The 13,933-nt window shown below is 33.4% G+C and overlaps 1 non-coding gene across 1 annotated transcript; it reads left to right on the top strand.

Moving 5' to 3' along the window:
* The first annotated feature begins 10,947 nt into the window (after positions 1–10,947).
* Positions 10,948–11,017, top strand: LOC140623939 (small nucleolar RNA U2-30). Its single transcript, XR_012023468.1, has one exon. It is a non-coding gene; the product is annotated as a small nucleolar RNA U2-30 (small nucleolar RNA).
* The last annotated feature ends 2,916 nt before the right edge of the window (positions 11,018–13,933 follow it).

The raw sequence follows: 13,933 nt of genomic DNA, 5'->3' as shown, positions 1-13,933 counted from the left end.
TGAATCTTATTATTATCCTTTTCCTCTGTGTATCAATTCCACCACCTTCCCACTTATGTTAATCGAACTTCTCAGTATACCACTTGCATCAATATTGGTTTCAGGATCTAATTAGGGGAGAATCCAACTTAGACAGTTAATATGAGATGAAATAAAGAAGGTGGGGTATACATGGACTATAAAAAACTACAATGTGTGTCTTGTATTAGAGGTTTTATCACCTCTCAGGTGCATCTCATTGTAGCCATGTGGAAAAACATGCCAAATTTCAGAAGATAAACATGTAACGTAAATTTTTACATAAAATTCCTCATTTTGTTAGTTTGTTTAAACATTGGCAAGTAATGAAATTTTATTTAAATGTACATGGTTATTAAAAAATACATCAAGGGCAGCCCCAGTGGCCCAGTGGTTTAGCATCGCCTTCAGCCTGGGGTGTGATCCTAGAGACCTGGGATTGAGTCCCATGTCAGGCTCCATGCACAGAGCCTGCTTCTCCCTCTGCCTGTCTTTTTCTCTCTCTCTCTCACTGTCTCTCTCTCAGTCATGAATAAATAAATAAAATCTTAAAAAGACACATCAAACTAAGTGGCTAAAATGGAGCAAAAATAATCTCTTTTGAATAATGCTCTATCACCACTGATTCTCTCTTGTCTAGCTTCAGGGAACTCATTTGCTCTAGGCTACTCTTAAAATTGGTACCTTTGAAATTAAGCTGATAAGTGTAAAGTAGCAGTACTTTCCAAATGTTGTATATTCTCTTTCCAAAATCCAAAGCACCCATAAAAAATCTGCCTTTTCCTTAGTGGTAGAAGTTAAAAGTATAATAGATTATCCTTGGATAATTTGGAACCATAATAACTTCATCAATGTGTTTGGTTTCTGAATATCTATGTATTTCCCTCCCATCCCCTCTGGTAAGCATATATCTAATATCTATTTTCATCAGGTTGGATTCACACAATGCCACCAATATAATGGACTAGCGTGGTGTTCTGGAGAATCTTATCATAGTCCAGATGGTTTTGACCAAAAACTAGCCTCCCCAAAATCTCAGTTACAAAAATTTATGTAAAATATGTATACAACATGAGTAAAATCACAGTTCTATCATCAAACATAAAAAATTTTAGATGACTAAATCCTTGCTATAGACAAATTATTTTTGTATACATAACATAAAAATAAATTTTTGACATATTTTAAAATAGTTAATTTTCTTTTATTTAAAATGAGATTTGGGGGAGTTAATTTTTGTTCAAAACTACCTAGATTTATTTTATGCAAAATTTCAATTCACCACATATCATGATCTAAATTTGTGGTTCAAGGTTATAAAAATTCTATTATTGTGCACACGGGTAGAGTTGTGACAAAATACTTCCATTGCATGGTAAGAAGAACCCTTAGAATAAGAACAGATATTGTAGGAGTTTGATTTTAAACACTATTACAGCATTCAGTCAACTTCAGTAGGTGAATAAAAGGAGATAATGCTTTCTTTAAGGGTGAATAAAAATGTGTAAAGTATGAAAACCTGATTCTTAACTGAGAAATTTTTTTTTTTTTTTTTTTTTTTAATGGGATGCCTGGCTGTCTCAGTGGTTGAGCATCTGCCTTCAGCTCAGGACGTAATCCCAGACTTCAGGGATCAAGTCCCGCATTGGGCTTTCTGCATGGAGCCTACTTCTCCCTCTGCCTATGTCTCTGCCTCTCTCTCTTTGTGTCTCTCATGAATAAATAAATAACATCTTTTTAAAAAAATAAAGACATTATTTATTTATTGACACAGAGAGAGAGTATAAGCAGGGGGAACAGCAGAGGTAAAGGGAGAAGCAGACTCCCAGCTGAGCAGGGAGCCCAAAGTGGAGCTCAATCCCTGAACCCTGGGATCATGACCTGAACCCAAGGGAGACACTTACCCAACTGAGCTACCCAGGTGCCCACTGAAAAATCTTCATAGGTATGATATAATACTGTAGCTATATTAGACAATTCCCAACTCAGATCTGGGATCCCAAATAAATACCACCTGTATCAAGAGTCTCTTTGTGTGATGCCTAGATGGCTCTGTCAGTTAAGCATCAAACTTTTGATTTCAGCTCAGGTCATGATCTCAGGGTGGTGAGTTTGAGCACTGCATGGGAGTTAGCTTGAGATTCTCTCTTTCTCTCTTCCCCTTGCTCCTCCCCCTGCCTGTTTTCTCTCTCTCTCTCCAAAATAAGTAAATCTTAAAAACAAAAAGTCTCCTTGTCTAGTCACCCGATTCTCCCTTAAGTTAATTGAAGCCTCTATACTTTAAATAGGAAGTTGACTGACACTTTAATTGCAATAGAGTAGTTTGAATTTAGGATTTAATGCCACTGTCAAAGTTTAAGAATGTCAAATTTAAAAATGTCTTTAATATTCTATTGTAAAAGGGTTTCCTAGATACCGGCCTCTTCCTGAAATTTCTTGCTACTCTTGATAACAGCAAAATTGACTTAATGCTGGTTATGGTAAGGCACTATTCTGTGTACTTTATATGTTTTAATATACTTACTTTCACAAAAGCCTATGAAAAAGGTAATATCATTAATCTAATTTTATAGATGTGGAAGCTGAGGTATAGAGTTCTTATGGAGTTTGCCTAAGTTTACATAGCTAGGCAGGGACTGAGCTAGAATTTGAACCCAGAGTGACTTTGACCTAAAGCTATGCCGGAATATTGCCTCAGGAAAGCAGCAAGCAGTAGCCCCATAAATAGAAAAAGTCTGATGACTGTCTTCCCAAGGCAACTTGCCTCTAGAGAAAATAAATCCTTTCCCAGTAGACCTGTCTTTGTTGCTGCTTGAGATGGAGGTAGTACTCTTCACAGACAGACAAAAAAAAAAAAAAACTTTGTTTCCTGAGACAGAGGCTTCTAGAAAATCCTAGTCCTCTTCACTGGTGTCAGCTTGTTATCCAACCTGACAGGGATAGTGAACATATAAATATTTTTCTTCTGGGGATCCCTGGGTGGTGCAGAGGTTTAGTGCCTGCCTTTGGCCCAGGGCGTGATCCTGGAGACCTGGGATCGAATCCCACGTCGGGCTCCCGGTGCATGGAGCCTGCTTCTCCCTCTGCCTATGTTTCTGCCTCTCTCTCTCTCTGTGTGTGACTATCATAAATAATTTTTTAAAAAATATAAATAAATTAAATAAATAAATAAATAAATAAATAAATAAATAAATAAATAAATATTTTTCTTCTTACTGTTTTTCTTCCTTTATGGGCCTTCCAAGGACAGGACCCAATATTAAATCTGGATTTTGCTTTAATATAGTTCAGCGAGATTGTGTTCTCTATGAAATGTCCCACTTTAATTTAAAAGGAAGAAAAATAAGTTTCAGTTCTACTTTTGGAATGGAAACATTAGCTCTTAATCAATCTAGCACCATTTTTGTTTTGTTTTGTTTTGTTTTACTGTCAGCACTATTGACATCTTGGACTGAGCAATTCTGGGTTGTGGGGGTGTTTGGTACATTGCAGGATATTTAGCAGCACCCCTGGCCTCCACACATTACATGCCAGTAGCATCCCCCCAGTTATAACAACCAAAAATGTCCTGTAGTTTGCAAAATCACCCCAGTTAACACTTAGACTCTAGCACTTCAAAAATAAAATAAAGATTGATGATGAGATCAAATTGACTGCAGAGAAGAGTGTTTAGTGGGACCATTCTAGGAATTGTTCCTTAGAAAAATAAGTTAATCAATAGGGCAATTTTTTTTTCTAAATTATGTTACAATGTTTCTATTTACCTTACCTAGATGTAAGCCAAATACCTAACTTATCCTATATATTTTATATTGATAATTGCACGAAGGCCTATACACTTGCCTTGTGTAGGACTAAGAATCACATAAACAAAACCTAAAGATTTAACTCTGCTCCATGACATGACATATAGCAGGATAATGAAATAAACTGAGGCTGGGAATGAATGAAATAGTGCAGCAATTTGAGGAGGCATTCTGAATCCAGACAGATCCCCAAAGTCAAGGGTCTTTAAGAGTATCAATTCAAAGTCAAAATGAGCTAAAAGCCACACATCAAGATGGAGTAATAGGTTAAAGCAGTCAAGCTGTCAGGGACTTAAAAGCAACAGTATGTCTAGAGATAAGTTTATACCTCAAGTCAGAGAGGAGCCCTTCCTTCCAAATGCAGACTTTTAGAATCAGACATGGTAATTGATTTCCCAGAGCAGACTATTGCACAGTATGGTCCATTTAATGGATGTTGAAAATTATCAAGGAGAGTTGAAGAGAAGAAATATTTTAATGTATATATTACATTAAAAACAAAAGAAGAATGTGGTGAACATGTATCTCATAGTTAGAGAAGGTTAGAAGAGAAACATGATAGTATTATTTTATTATTTTTATTATTTTTTTATTTTTAAATGCTTTTATTTATTTATTCATGAGAGACAGAGAGAGAGAGAGAGTGAGAGAGAGAGAGACAGAGAGAGAGGCAGAGACACAGGCAGAGGGAGAAGCAGGCTTCCTGCAAGGAGCCCAGTGCAGGACTCAATCCCAGATCCCAGGATCACACCCTGAGCTGAAGGCAGATGCTCAAATGCTGAGCCACTCAGTCGTCCCAATAGTATTATTTTAAAATGCACACAATGAGGTCCAAAGAATTTAAATGACCATCTATGTGCTTATAGCTACTAAGAAGAATATAAATCCAATCTCTTAATTTCTCTGGTATCCTTTCCAAAGCATAGTACTTGTTTTAGACTAATAAAACATCTCTGATTTAGTAGTTGGAGAAACACAAGTTTTTGTAGCATATTAAACAAACCACTAGTCATGACTATTGAGAAGGCAATACATTTTATCAATAAATAAAACTGACAGCAGTATTAGAGTTTTTAAAAATATACTTTTCATAAACATCAGATATTTTGTTTGGCTTACCTAAGAAATTACTTATTCCAATTACAATAGCTCTTCTCTGGTACATACAACTGCAGTATCATTTGCACACTTCTATCCTTAGCATCTCTTCAAGCATACTGTATGATAAAATGTCTCTTGTACTTTCTGTTTGCATAAACCTTTTAAATACAATATATGGAAATGTTACTGAAAGCTAAACTTTTTAACATAGAAACATATTTTCATGGGGCTCCTGGATGGCTCATTCAGTTAAGTATCTCACTCATGGTTTCAGCTCAGGTCATGATCTCATGAGTTATAGGATGAAGCCTCCCATCAGTCTGCATGCTCAGCAGGAGTCTGCTTAAGATTCTGTCTCCCCTCTAAAATAAATAAATATATTTTTTTAAAGATATGTCTTCTTGGGACACCTGGGTGGCTTAGTTGGTTAAGCATCAGATTTGATTTTGACACAGATCATGATCTCAGGGCTGTGGGATCCAGGTCTATGTTGGCTTCACACTCAGTGGGGAGTCTGCTTGAAATTCTCTCATTCTCTCTCTCTCCCCCTCTCTCTGCTCATACTCTTTCTCTCCAATAAATAAATAATTTTTTTCTAAACATGTATTTTCTTAGAAGAAAAAAACAGTATTGTATATATATAATGTATTTCTCCCTAAGTATCCCTAAAAGCATAGAGAAGGAAACTTATGTAAATAAATACATTACATATATAAAATAAATGTATCTCATGCAAGGAATACCTGTAGGATAGTGATTTTTTCCTCTGTGTGAGTCATCTCTCTCTTTCTTTTACTCTTATTAATAAGATTAATCAGATAAATCTTAAATTTTCCCATTTTGATTAAATTTGCTAATCAAGACATTTTGTTAATCTTTGTAATGAATACAATTGATGCAAATATCTCAGTTTACCCTAAATATACTACTTGTAGTCCATTCCCTTGCAGTATTTTGTTCACAGAATACTACTTATAAGACATCACAACTAGGAACTCAAATGTATATTTAACAAACTTGCATTCAGCTTCTATAAACTGAGATTTCCGAATAAGCACACATTTTTATTTATTTTTTTAAGCACACATTTTTAAATGACATATTTGTCCATGGCATAATGGTTTACAGCCATATAACAGATATTCCAAGACGGAAATGGCTGTGACTAACTGACATTTAGGAAGCAACAAGTCATGACTTTTATTTATACTTTATGGGAGGTTGTGGAAACTGAGAATTGGTGTGTGCTAAATTAAAATAGAACCTTGATTTGTTAAAATGTATTAAGAAAGAAAAGAAGCTCAAGATCCAAAACACAGAATTACTAAATCTATTAGTAGCTAAGGGGATTAGCAGTCAAAGTAAGTTTATTGTGCAGGATCTTCATCAAAACTTCTTCCCAAGTGTTAAGGATTTGTAGCTGATCTCCACTAGATCTCCAAGACCTAATTCCACCAGGAGGCCTTCAAAATGCTATCTTTTCAAGCAGTCACACTGAATTGTGATATAACACAGAAAAATTATGTGCTATATTTCTACTTGGATTAATTATATAGAGGGTCTTATGTAGGCCAAAGAAAATATCAACAGTAGAAAAAATATATTACTTAACTAAATGTAAAATATATAGCACTAAAATTATTGAAGAGAATTATGAGATTTTTGGTCATAAGAACAAACAATTGTTTTTAAATTGAATTATCATTTAGAAATCATTTTCAAATGTGGAAATATTTGTACATTTTAAGGTAAAATGTTTATTGTTCATATTATAACTTTGATCAAATTTATTAAACAATTATAACATGACATTTTAACCAATTTTCGTTAAGTTCTTCATTTTTTACATTTTGAAAATAAAAATATCGTTTTCTACAGGAAGTCAATTGAAATATTTTTATGCATTATGACTTACACACATATAAAAATGATTGGTTTACTGCCTTTCCTCATCTTATAACTGAATAGAGTAAAATATTCAAATAGTTAAAATACACTATTCAAGAGTTACAATGTAGTTAATATCATTTTACTAAAAATGACAAATTTGTAAAATTAGCATTTTCCCCCAAGTCGATTATGGTGTTATGGAAAAAATTTTTGCCCTGATGCATCTATATGCATAATCAGTTTCATAATTTGGTCTACATGGCAAAACCAGTTAGGTAAAATTGCTGTGCAATTAAATACATTTTTTAAAACAGAATAAATCAGGGATAGGTTTGTAGCATTACATCAATGGATTTCTTTACTTTGCAACTTAGTTGTAGTTACTAATAGTATTACCAATAATGAGACAATAAAATATCATCACTTTGCTTAATGTTTTAATTACCCCAAATATTTTTTTACTTCCCACAGATGATAATTCCAGTACTTTATTTATTAACTTGAATACTGAGAATCACCTCAGAAAATAGTTAACATTTTAAATGTAGTTAAATCTCTAAAATGTTGATGTTGGAATTACAATATTTTCTAAGGAAAGTTGTTAATAGAGAATCATGCTAATTTTGAAATTTGCAGCTAAAGCTTCTTGTTATAACATTAAGCCCTTTCTTAGCAATCCAATCTAAAAGCACCTCTGTTCACATTCTGTCCTGCATACTAGTTTTTATTAATGGCACTTTACCACCATCTGATTTATTTATATATAGACACAGATATATATATATAGAGAGAGATATGTGTATAGATATCGTCCATTATTAGAATTTAAGCTTCAAAAACAGATGACTTATGTGTTTTATTTGACACTGTATTTTCAAAAACAGTATTTGGAATGGGACTATCAATAAATATTTCCTGAGTGGATTAATGCAAGAAAAGTCAAATGAATAAATAAATGAAAGATTCCCGGCTGCTACTCAGCCTAGGGTACACTCTATCCATGTATTGCCAATGGCAAGATTTCATTCTTTTCGATGACTGAGTAATATTCCATTGTGTACATATACCACGTCTTTATCCATTCATCAGTTGAAGAACATTTGGGCTTTCCATTATTTGCCTATTGTTGATAATGCTGCTATAAACATAAGGGTCCAAGTATCCCTTTTAGTTAGTATTTTTGTATCCTTTGAGTAAATACTTAGTCGTGCATTTGCTGGATCACAGAATAGTTCTTTTTTTAACTTTCTGAGGAACCTCTATATTATTTTGCAGAGTGGCTACAGAAGTTCGCATTCCCAACAACAGTGCAAGGCAGTTCCTCTTTCTCTATATCTTCACCAACTTCACTGTTATTACTTGTGTTGTTGGTTTTACCCATTCTGACAGGCTTGAGGTGCTCCATAGAATTTTAACATTTGAAAAGCAGCTTAATCCCATATTCATCTTGAAATGTAGAGCTTTTGATGGAACCCTCTTACATTTGGAAATAAAAGCATGGTGCTAGGAAATCTCTGGTAACAGGAAAAAGTCCTATTTCTTTTGCTGTACCTCACTGAAATGTATAATTGCTGTTTATTAAAGATGTCCAAATGCCAGAAATTGATCTATCAATAAAGATATAAGAGGTTGTAGCTGTGGGCAAAACAAACTATGTTTGTTCTGGCTCACTTTGCTGTAGCAGGGCTTAAAACATCATTATAAATTTGAGCTAATAGTAATATCCTTAGCATAGGTAATTTGGGGTTGATATTTGAAATCTCTACCCTCCAAGAGTCTTCTCTCTTCTTCCCTCCTGGTTTTTTTTCCCCTCCTCTCTCATGTTCTCTCTCTTTTGTCTTAGAAGGAAGCATCCCTCACAATGAACTCTGCTTTCTGAGGCCAAAGATATAAGTGGCTTTGTTCACACTTGCCATCACTAGACCATCTGGTGGTAGCCCCATTTCAGCTACTCTGAAGAGTGGTTTTCCCACCCTCTAGATATGGGAAAGTATTAATTTTTAGGTTTTTAGTAATGTATTGGTTTATAGGAGAGAAGATGCCTCTCCTGTCCGGCCAACAAACATGCTTTGCATTTTGGTTTTTGTTTATTAGTTTTGTTTTGTTGTCAGTATTTTTATGTCCTTTAATTATTCTGTTATTCCCATTAGATCCTTATAGTATTATTCTTTTAAGACGTTCTCAAAATTTTTTATTAAACAAAAAAAATCTTCCTTAAAATTCTATTAAATTCAGGTTTGAAAATATAAATGAAAGTCAATTTTTAAAATATTTGGTAGACGTCATTATATTAAAGAGTAAAAGTATTTTAGGCGCACCTTGAAATACACAATTAATGTAAGAGAAGCCAAGGATTCAAACTCATTTCACATTAAAATCTCATTATCGGGATCCCTGGGTGGCGCAGCGGTTTGGTGCCTGCCTTTGGCCCAGGGCACGATCCTGGAGACCTGGGATCGAATCCCACATCGGGCTCCCAGTGCATGGAGCCTGTTTCTCCCTCTGCCTGTGTCTCTGCCTCTCTCTCTCTGTGACTATCATAAATAAATAAATTAAAAAAATTTTTTTAAATAAAATAAAATCTCATTATCTCTACTGTATCTATATTTTATAGCCAATGTTTTTATTAATCTCCTATCTTTTCCTTTTGTGGGATAAAATGAATTTAGCGACTATGGTTTCTTCAAATTCATCAAAAAGAAAATTAAGTTCTGTCAATGATAAGTCTATATTTTAATTTTAATCTTTAAGTAAGGGTTACATTGCACCTAATAGCAATTTTCACTAAGAAATCATATTATTATTTTTGAAAACTTCATGTTTATAAAGTACTTAGTTGAGAGAGAATCACTCCTTTACTCAATGTAGGCAGTTTTGAATTTAATTTTCTGATTTGACCTAAAACTGATGACTTAACTCTTATCCACAGCGCTTCTTCTTCCCACTGTGAAAGTGTAATAAACTGTACTCTTTCATGGACTCTCTTGATTGAAAAAGAAAAAAAAAACAGACTATGAGTCCTTACATTTTTCAGTGTTTCTATTAAATTTATATCTTAAGGTTAATAAATTTCACAAAATTGCCAATGTATTTTAGGAAGTCAGTTTAAGTTCATATATTTTCTATGGAAACCCAGGGTGTTTTATAATAAATTTTAACAGATTCTGGAGTAGATATGACCAATTTATCTCCCAGAAATTTGTCTAGAAAACTAATTATACTGCTTCCTCTCAATTTAGTGAATTATCACACTGTTATTAGGCAAACAAGTTGGTCTGTTAGAGTTTCACTGAACCATGCTGATAAATGACTAATAGTCAATGTTTTCTAAGGTATCATAAATATATTTTTCTACCCCTGTTTACTCAAGTATAATAAATACAAGAATAGCCTCCACATGAGAAAGACAGATAAAGCATGGAGACTTGCCAGCTATTAGTTGCCTTGCCAAAACAAGATAGCATCATATTCAATAATTCTTACAAAAACTGTTCTTACTCATAGCAAAATATTCCCATGGGACTCCTCTTGAGGAGTTATGCAGTCTTTAAAAATAAGTAATGAAATTATAGAGTTCATGGAAGAAAATTGTTCTCTCTCCCAGGTTCATCTATTCTACCGTATCTGAACTTGAAACATCCTTGTATTTTGTTTTTAGTGCAACGTTTCACCCTTAACAGAAATAGGCATTAGAAAAACATGCATACCCTACCATGGGTTTATGGTATAATAGTTAAAACAAACTTCCTTATGCCCCTATTTGAAGTGGTGTATTTGGGGTGTACTGAAAGTATTCACACTGAGAACAAAGCACCATAGTTCAATTCGGAGTAGAGAAAATTAATGCCTTTTCAGTGTTGAAAACAGTTGGGAAAATAGGAAGTCTTACTCACTTTTTTGTGAGAGTGTAATTCTTCAGCTTATTGAGAGGACAATTTAGCAGTAACTATTGAAAGTTCTAAAAGTAATTTAGAACAATAAGGGCTTATGTCTGGAGGTGTGTATGTGCGTACATGTATGCGTGCGTGTGTGTGTGTGTGTGTGTGTGTATGTGTTTAAAGGTGACCGTGTATAACTGAGGACTTGATGAATGAGATTGGGGGGTGGGGAGGGAACCTGTGTGTAGATTTCTGAGCAATGATGAAAAGGTTTTACTACTGATCTTTACAACTATGAAGGTTTCTACACTTGATCTGAGCTCAGAGTTAATCATTACTAATGTCGCTGATTTGGGTTTTTTCTAGCTATTACTTCTTACATTGTGGTGTAACGTTCCTCTTCATTATTAGAAAAAAAATAAAATAAATAAATAAATATTCTGTAGTAATCTAATTTCAGAAATAGTATCACTCCGTGCCAAGATATTTGTATAAAGATTCTTATAGTAGCAGCAATTGTAATTATTATATATAAAATAAGCATAAATAATATGAATATCCATCAGAAGTACCATGGTTAAATATATTACATGGAATACTCTAGAATACTAAGCATCCATAGGAAAGAAAGAAAGAAAGAAAGAAAGAAAGAAAGAAAGAAAGAAAGAAGAAAGAAAGAAAGAAAGAAAGAAAGAAAGAAAGAAGAAAGAAAGAAAGAAAGAAAGAAAGAAAGAAAGAAAGAAAGAAAGAAAGAAAGAAGAAAGAAACTAAGCAGCCACTAAAAAGATCTATTAGGTCTCTGTGTCCTGATATGGAGAAACTATTACTATTTTTGTTTTTTGTTTTCTTTTTTTGATATGGAGAAATTAGTAACATGTTCCCTTAATTAAATACAAGTTGTGTTATATTTAATTATATTTAATAAACATGTATAGTGCCTTCTAAATGTCACATACTGTCCTAAGTGTTTTATAAATATTAACATTTGGTAATTTTTAGCAACAACTTTGTGAAGTAGGACTGTTATTATTTATCCATTTTCCAGAGGATGGAACTGAGGTATGGAGAGGTTAAGTGTGATTTGCCCACTTTAACACTACAAGTAAGCAAGAAAATTTATATTTAAACCCAGAGGTGAAAGAGCAATGGGGCATATAGATACTGGATGATACCACACAATTGCCTCCCAGATCAAGAAAAGAAGTGGATTGTTTTTATAATGATAAAGTTCCCTCAAAGAAAACTGTAGAAATGAAAATGATAAAGCACTTCTCATTTACATCCTCCAGTTTTGGGAAATTTCAAAGTTCAGTATATAGATTTAAATGCCAAGTTCTCTTTAAGATTAAAATAACAGAACACCACAAAATGTGCCTGAAATAGTTTGCCACTATTAGTCTTATTATCTTTCTTAATCCTGCAGGCAGATATACTGTGTACTCTTAATTAACTAAAAATAAATCTCTTCAGAACTTTACATTAAAGTGACTTCTGACAAAGTTTGCTGACCTTAATCAGAAATCCAACTACATTGTAACCAGAGATAAATGCCTGCTTAAAATCCACTCGTGTACTAATGAATTCAGATTCTACCTAAGAATTCTGTATATAAATTGGAAGGAAATCATATTTTCACACCCTTAATTACTTATTTTTTCAGCTGTATAGAAATTTAATTGACAAAAATGTAGTGTATTTAAAATATATATAGCCTGATGATTTCATATGCATATACATTGTAAAAAGGATTCCCACAATCAACATAAAATATCCATTATCTCAGTTACTTTTGTGTGTGTGTATATGTGTGTGTGTGTGTGTGTGTGTGTGTGTGTGTGTAAGACTGGATATGATCTACTCTCAGCAAATTTCTACTATACACTACAGTATTATTAACTGTAGTCACCATGGAACATTTAATCTTCAAATTCTATTCATTTTATAACTAACAATGTGTATTCTTTCACCAATCTCTCCCCATTCCCCCACCCCTAGTCCCTGGCAACTACCATTTCTCTATTTTTATGAGTCTTAATTAATTTTATTTTTTATGATTCTATAAATAAGGAGATATATATATATATATATATATATGTAGTTATATCACATTGTCTTTATCCATATCCTTTCATTTGTTTCCACACTTGAGATACTGCAAATAATGCTGCAATTAAAATGGGCATACAGACACCTCTCTCAAGATACTTATTTTGTTTCCTCTGGATATAAACCCAGAAATGGTATTGCTGGATCATACATTACTTCTGTTACTAAGTTTTTGAGGAATCTGTACATTATTTCCATAAAGTACAGATTCCTCAGTGTCACAGTGACAATTTACATTCTCATCAACAGTATACAAGGGTTCTTTATTTGTCTACATCTTCACCAACATTTGTTAACTTTTGCCTTTTTGATAACACATAACCTAATAAGTAAGAGGCAATATCTCATTGTGCTTTTGATGTGCATTCCCTTACAATTAATGATTGTAAGCAATCTTTTCATATACATATTGACCATTTGTATGTGTTCTTTGAGAAAATGTCTATTTGGGTTCTTAGCCCATTTTTAAAATGAGTTATTTGGGGATGCATGGGTGGCTCAGCAGTTGAGCATTTGCCTTTGGCTCAGGGCGTGATCCCAGGGTTCTGGGATCAATTCCCACATTGGGCTCCCTGAGGGAGGCCTACTTATCCCTCTGCCTATTTCTCTGCCTCTCTGTGTGTGTTTCTCTCATTAATAAATAAATAAATAAATAAATAAATAAATAAATAAATAGTCATTTGTTTTTGCTATTGAATAGCACAAGCACTTTATATATTTTGGATATTAACCTCTTACCAGATACATAGTTTGCAAATATTTTCTCTCAACCATATGTAGTTTTGTTGTTGTTGTTGTTATTGTTGTTGTTGTTGATGGGTTCTTTTGACATGCAGAGCTTTTTAGTTTGATGTAGTCTCACTTGCTTATTTTTGCTTCTACTGCCTTTGTTTTTGTTGCCAAATTCAAAAAATTGCCAAAACTAATGTCAAGAAATTTTCTCTACATTTTCATCTAGGATTTCTAAATTTCAAAGTGTGCATTTATTATTTAATTCCTTTTGACTTTTGGGTATGGTATAAAACAGGAGATTCAATTACACTCTTTTGAATGTGGCTATCCAACTTTCCCAATATTATTTATTGAAGAAGCTATCCTTTCCCTATTGTGTATTCAATGTGTGTTTTGGAAATA

This window comes from Canis lupus, chromosome 2 (assembly GCF_048164855.1).
Source record: "Canis lupus baileyi chromosome 2, mCanLup2.hap1, whole genome shotgun sequence".
NCBI classification, from domain to species: Eukaryota; Metazoa; Chordata; class Mammalia; order Carnivora; family Canidae; genus Canis; species Canis lupus.
This window is presented reverse-complemented; position numbering and strand designations above follow the sequence as displayed.